Source organism: Cylas formicarius, unplaced genomic scaffold (genome assembly GCF_029955315.1).
Source record: "Cylas formicarius isolate icCylForm1 unplaced genomic scaffold, icCylForm1.1 PGA_scaffold_10__41_contigs__length_53128322, whole genome shotgun sequence".
NCBI lineage: Eukaryota > Metazoa > Arthropoda > Insecta > Coleoptera > Brentidae > Cylas > Cylas formicarius.
In genome coordinates, this window is record NW_026844214.1 from 32,630,097 (window position 1) to 32,637,631 (window position 7,535).

Here is a 7,535-nt window from a genome sequence, read left to right on the forward strand (position 1 = left end):
TGACAAATATTAAGTATTTCCATTTCTTTCCTGACATTACATGTTTCGCTGGAGCCAAGAAGACTTGTTAAAAAATATAAATTATTTGGAATATGCGTTTTGTAATCCTTAATTTTCAAATTTTTAAATTTAAATTATGCCATTTATTTCCGTTTTAATATTTTGGCAAATCTTCGTCAGCAATGACGAAGATTTGCCAAAATATTAAAACGGGGTTTTTGAAAAAGTAACAGATTCCAAATAGTTACACCAACTTAAACGATAAAATAAAAATGAGCTTTCAAGGCAAGCGTTTATTCGTGTGCGTAACTAATACCTCGACCAATAAAAAAAGTGTTTTAAATATACTGATCCTTTTTATTTAGTTTTAGATAATATATATTTAAATAAACCAAAATAATACTCAAAAAATATTAAAAAAGGTTTGTGCAAAATCAGTCAGAATTATTAACGTTTTGTCGTATTCCCATAAAATCTTAGCAAAAGTTGACACCTTTTTAAAAAATATGTAGCTCCTCCAAAACTAAATCCGCGGCACGTCACAAAGCGACCGCCAGCAAATTAAATTTAAACGCATCCGGAGTCATTCGTGACGTGCAAACGTGCAACGGATTTCGTTTTGGGTGAACCACGTTTGCAGTATCGAGCGAATTCTATATACAGCTGAATCTCTTTACTCATTGTGACTTCCTTAATATACAGTCTAACAGTAAAACATATCTTGTCACTTCTTGTATATATGAGAAACTTGGCATCATCGCGGAGTCGTATATGGCAGAAGTCAGAATGAGTGTCTGATGTGCAATAATTTTGAAAAGAAAAATATTTACCCGTCTTATGCGAAACGATATATTTAAGCCCCCCTCATCATATATATATCGAAAGTTTTATAATATACGTCCCGTAAATAGTGGATGTCAGGCCGCCCGCTTCACGTAGCGGAAGTCCCAACTTAACAAGTATCAATATATATACATATATATATATAAATTATATATATATATATATATATATATATATATATATATATATATATATATATATATATATATATATATATATATATATATATATATATATATATATATATATATATATATATATATATATATATATATATATATATATATATATATATATATATATATATATATATATATATATACTCATCAATTTAGAGAAATTATCCTTCTCTGCCTTAGTACTTCAGGAGATACGCTTGAGCAGGATGATGTAAACTGTCCGACTTACCACGAATATGACACAATATCGGGAAATGATCGCTAAACCCTCTATCAAATAACACCCGAAAATCGGCAACATGAGCCAATTCATGTGAACAAAATACCAAATCGGGGACAGAACGGGAGTCATTCCCTGTAAATCGGGTGGCAGAGCCGTCATTAAGAATGAAGTTGTTATCACTAATAAAGTCCGATAGTAAAGAGCCGTTAGCCAGACCAACATAACTTTTAATTGTAGAGCCCCACTCTTCATTATGAGAATTCACATCACCAGCAAAGAAAACAGGTTTTGACCTAAGTCTATCAACCAAGGCATCTAGAGACATAGGGAGATCATTAGGATTATACATCAAAACTAGAAATAGGCTGTCCATCTCCAACACTATAACCTAACATCTATCCGGCCTGGGAATATCGGACACATCTAAAACATTATAACCGATGTTTGAACGTAAAAAAACAATAATCCATCCATACGATCGTCCCTGACAAAGGAGAAACCAGATAAGGAAAACTTGATATGTGGAAGTAAAAAAGATTCATTAATCATGACTATATCCGGACCAAAGTCACGAATAAGCCTAATAAGACTATCATGATTACTTCTAATACCTCGAGTGTTCCAGTGAATAATTGAGAAATTACTAATTTGAACAGAAAGATTTGACTGTCGATCTAGGAACATTAATAAATTAAATCCTGCATCCTCCGGGAGGAGGCAGGGAGTCAAAAGGACTCTCAATTTCATGGTACGCACTTTTATTGGGTATATTGGACAAAACTTTTTTCTTTAAATTTTCAAACCGATACCAAAATTCACCAGAGAAAGAGACCGCTGTAGAAGCAGTGTCCATCTCGGACTCTGAAGATAAGTCATTCAAATGTGATATATATAAAACTGTTCTTTCAATTCACAATGAAATACTGGATGATCTCCAGCGCATAAACTGCATCTACCCTTGCTTTTGTATTGGTTTTTCCAATGACCAAACCTGCAACAGTTCATACATAGGACAACAGGACTAACATATTTTTCGATTGAACACTCATTTTTATAAGTACAGATTGATTCTGGAAGAGTTTTACCCTCAAATGTTATTATATAATCATTAGATGAAACCGTCTTGAAACCAAAAGTGCCAGGCAGAACACCTGGGCATTTGACCCTTTTAGTTAGTCTGCCAACATTAACAATCTTAATGCGTTTTAGTGATCTTCCGATGTTAACCTTGGCTTCTGCCTCAGAGTAAAAATCATCCTCATCAATTAAGTCACCGATGTCTCTCACCAACCCTCGGCAAGTGACTAGTCTTTGAGGTATATACTTATTATACCCACCAGCTGTCGAATATGTTTCATTAGCCTCCCAAATATATTATTATGAAAAGTACCAATGGACAATTTTGTTAGGTATGTAGGTAGGTATTGGAAAATATAAGAAATAAGAAATTTAAAAACTAGTATAAAACAAGTCAATAAACAATTAGCTCTAAATGTAACAGAATTAACACTACCAAACGTTAAAGAGTGTCGTTTATTGTCTCATATATATATATATATATATATATATATATATATATATATATATATATATATATATATATATATATATATATATATATATATATATATATATATATATATATATATATAATGATGACACTATATTCCGGGATATCATCCATTCGCTCGTTGAACTCCGACTGGAATCCTGCAAATCCTGCATCCGACTGGAATCCTGCAGACGTTTCGCTTTATTAAGTAATTCATGTATTTGTTCATTTATATTTTTACATTGTGTTCATTCTACAACTATATCTCCTGTGAACTTCAAAATGAGTTAATAAAACACTATATAAAATGCTATTATAACTAAAGGGAAGTCATAGTTGTGGCATAAACCACAATCTTGTCTACTAAACAGGACTGGAGTGATCCATCTAAAAAAAATATTTTTTATAAGTCAATTTTCCTTTTAGAATGTGAGCTTACACTTTTAAAAAATTCTGAGCATTTCTGGAAAAGTAATTTTTGGTTAGACAATGCAATTTCTACATGTACTTTTAGCACTTAACAATTGCTATTAAATATTTTTGAGGGGGAATTTTTTGCAGTAGCCACCATGCAATTTTTGCTAGCAAAATGTTTTTTAAATTTTGAGACAATAAACGACACTCTTTAACGTTTGGTAGTGTTAATTCTGTTACATTTAGAGCTAATTGTTTATTGACTTGTTTTATACTAGTTTTTAAATTTCTTATTTCTTATATTTTCCAATACCTACATACCTAACAAAATTGTCCATTGGTACTTTTCATAATAATATATTTGGGAGGCTAATGAAACATATTCGACAGCTGGTGGGTATAATAAGTATATACCTCAAAGACTAGTCACTTGCCGAGGGTTGGTGAGGGACATCGGTGACTTAATTGATGAGGATGATTTTTACTCTGAGGCAGAAGCCAAGGTTAACATCGGAAGATCACTAAAACGCATTAAGATTGTTAATGTTGGCAGACTAACTAAAAGGGTCAAATACCCAGGTGTTCTGCCTGGCACTTTTGGTTTCAAGACGGTTCCATCTAATGATTATATAATAACATTTGAGGGTAAAACTCTTCCAGAATCAATCTGTACTTATAAAAATGAGTGTTCAATCGAAAAATATGTTAGTCCTGTTGTCCTATGTATGAACTGTTGCAGGTTTGGTCATTGGAAAAACCAATACAAAAGCAAGGGTAGATGCAGTTTATGCGCTGGAGATCATCCAGTATTTCATTGTGAATTGAAAGAACAGTTTTATATATATCACATTTGAATGACTTATCTTCAGAGTCCGAGATGGACACTGCTTCTACAGCGGTCTCTTTCTCTGGTGAATTTTGGTATCGGTTTGAAAATTTAAAGAAAAAAGTTTTGTCCAATATACCCAATAAAAGTGCGTACCATGAAATTGAGAGTCCTTTTGACTCCCTGCCTCCTCCCGGAGGATGCAGGATTTAATTTATTAATGTTCCTAGATCGACAGTCAAATCTTTCTGTTCAAATTAGTAATTTCTCAATTATTCACTGGAACACTCGAGGTATTAGAAGTAATCATGATAGTCTTATTAGGCTTATTCGTGACTTTGGTCCGGATATAGTCATGATTAATGAATCTTTTTTACTTCCACATATCAAGTTTTCCTTATCTGGTTTCTCCTTTGTCAGGGACGATCGTATGGATGGATTATTGTTTTTTTACGTTCAAACATCGGTTGTAATGTTTTAGATGTGTCCGATATTCCCAGGCCGGATAGATGTTAGGTTATAGTGTTGGAGATGGACAGCCTATTTCTAGTTTTGATGTATAATCCTCCTGATCTCCCTATGTCTCTAGATGCCTTGGTTGATAGACTTAGGTCAAAACCTGTTTTCTTTGCTGGTGATGTGAATTCTCATAATGAAGAGTGGGGCTCTACAATTAAAAGTTATGTTGGTCTGGCTAACGGCTCTTTACTATCGGACTTTATTAGTGATAACAACTTCATTCTTAATGACGGCTCTGCCACCCGATTTACAGGGAATGACTCCCGTTCTGTCCCCGATTTGGTATTTTGTTCACATGAATTGGCTCATGTTGCCGATTTTCGGGTGTTATTTGATAGAGGGTTTAGCGATCATTTCCCGATATTGTGTCATATTCGTGGTAAGTCGGACAGTTTACATCATCCTGCTCAAGCGTATCTACTGAAGTACAATGTTTCTAAGGCAGAGAAGGATAATTTCTCTAAATTGATGAGTATTGGTTTGAGCAATCCCCTTATTTCGTCATACGACCAGTTGTACAAGGTACATAAGAGTGGGCGTAAATGTGGACTTCTTTGGTGAGATCACGAGTGCTCGTTAATGATCGCTAAAAAGAGAGAGGCTTTTAGAAATTACAAAATTTCTCCTACTCTAGAGAATTATGTTAATGTAAAAAGAATTCGGGCTGGCTGTAGAAAATTTCTTAGGGAAAAGAAGAGGGCGGGATTTAAAATTTTTTGCCAGAGTTTATCTCCCAATGAGAGTGCTAGGTATGTATGGAAATGTGTGAAAAGATTTTTAAAAGCTATTGACCAGGTTAATTGTCAACTTCCACTTAACTTTTCAGTACCGGTGGAATTGCTGGACTCCTTAGTCGGTCATGCCGATGTTGTCGTAGAGGAGACAAGTTTTGAGGGGGGAAGCAACAGTGCAGTTTCTCCCTTTTTTACTCTGGATGAGTTTATCGCTGTAGTTAGAAGTCGTAAAAACACATGCCCCGGCTTGGATAGAGTTTCTTTTGAATTAATAAAGCATTTACCAATAGAGGGAGCCGTGTTCTTAGTGAATTTTTACAACAAATTATTGAGAAACGAGTGTAGTATACCTGATAGTTGGAGGACACAGCTGGTTGTTCCAATATTAAAGCCGTGTAGGGATCCTAATCTTCTTAGTTCTTATAGGCCGATTAATTTGTCATCTACATTCGGTAAAGTGTTGGAGTCGATATTAAAGTGCAGAGTAGAGTGGTTTCTTGAACATCACAGATTGTTATTAGAATCCCAAACCGGTTTTAGGCGAGGTAAGTCCGTTATGGATAATGTTTCCATCTTAACAAGTCATATTTTGTGTGCTCAGAGCAAAACTGTTCCTACTGTTATGGTTGCATTGGATATTGTGGGTGCTTATGATAACGTCAACATTCCCATGCTAATTAAAGATATGGATAAGCAGGGTATATCTAGGGATACTATAGGGTTAATCAATCGACTTCTCCTCAATAGGAACTTATTTGTTAAGGATGCTGTTGGGCAACTTTTGGTCGGACCTAGATCAACCAGTAAGGGGGTCCCTCAGGGATCTCCCTTAGCGCCTCTTTTATTTAATATATACGTAAATTCAATTAAGTTAGTAATTCCTTCTAGGGTTTCTATTATCCAGTATGCAGATGATATTGTCCTTTTTTGTAGCGATGTTAATATCCTTTTTGCTATAGGCTTGCTGAATAGAGCCTTGGCGGCAGTGGCTGATTGGATGCATAGGTTTAACTTGCAGCTTAGTCCGCAAAAGTCGTCTGCTATTATATTCTCTAGATCTGCTCTGGTTGGACTTCCTGACTTGATAATTAATAGTGTAAATATTCCCTTGAAAAATGAAATTAGGTACCTCGGAGTTACATTTGATGCTAAGCTTACGTGGGTTCCCCAAGTTGGCAGGATGATCCATAAGGCAGCCAGTGGAATTAATATTATGAGATTTCTAACTAGGACGTGGTGGGGAGCCCATCCGTCTACTCTTTTGATATTTTATAAAGCTTTTGTGCGTTCCCATCTCGATTATGGTTCTATGGTTCTGGGGTGCTGCGGGAAAAAAACCCTGTCTGGTCTGGATAGGATTCAATATCAGGCGTTAAGAGTGGCATTGGGTATGATTAAATCAACTCCAATTAATATTTTATTGGGAGAGGCTTGCGAAACAAGTTTGGAGGTGAGGAGGATTATCTTGGCTTCTAAGTTTTTAGTCAAGTCCCTTAGAATTAGAAATAATCCTAGTTTCTTAGCGACCCAACGGCTATATATTGCCTATCAAGAAAATCATAACTTTTTTAGAAGGAAGGCGAAGGTGCAGCTTATAAGACCCCTCCAACAGTTCCATGGTTCCATAAATTGCAGCTGTCCAGAAAGGAGATTACAACAGTGTGCAGAATGAGGAGTAATCATTGTAGTTCCCCAGCACATCTTTACAAGATAAACGTAAAACCATCTAATCGGTGTGCTTGTGGAGAGGTGGGAGATATTGAACATATTTTGTTTGATGGTGCTCTGCACCGGAATCACTCCCAAATTTTGTATGAGTCCCTCATTGATGCTAGCTTACCCGCTCCTATTAGTGCCTTTTCTGCACTTTTTCACCCTGGATGTATGGATTTTGTTGCACGACTTGTGGTTAGTTTTGAAGTTTTAATCATTATGTATATCAGCTAGAACTTCAAAGAAGAACTCCTTCGCTGGAGAAGATCCGAAAACCTTCGACATTTAGAACTTCTGAGATTAGTCTCCTTCGCTGGAGAAGATCCGAAAATCTTCGACATTTGGAACTTCACAGATCAGTCTCCTTCGCTAGAGAAGATCTGAAAAACTTCAACATTTAGAACTTCAAAGTTTAGTCTCCTTCGAAGGAGAAGATCCGAAAATCCTCGACATTTGGAACTTCAAAAATCAGTCTCCTTTGCTAGAGAAGATCCGAAAATCCTCGACATTTAGAACTTTAAAATTTAGTCTT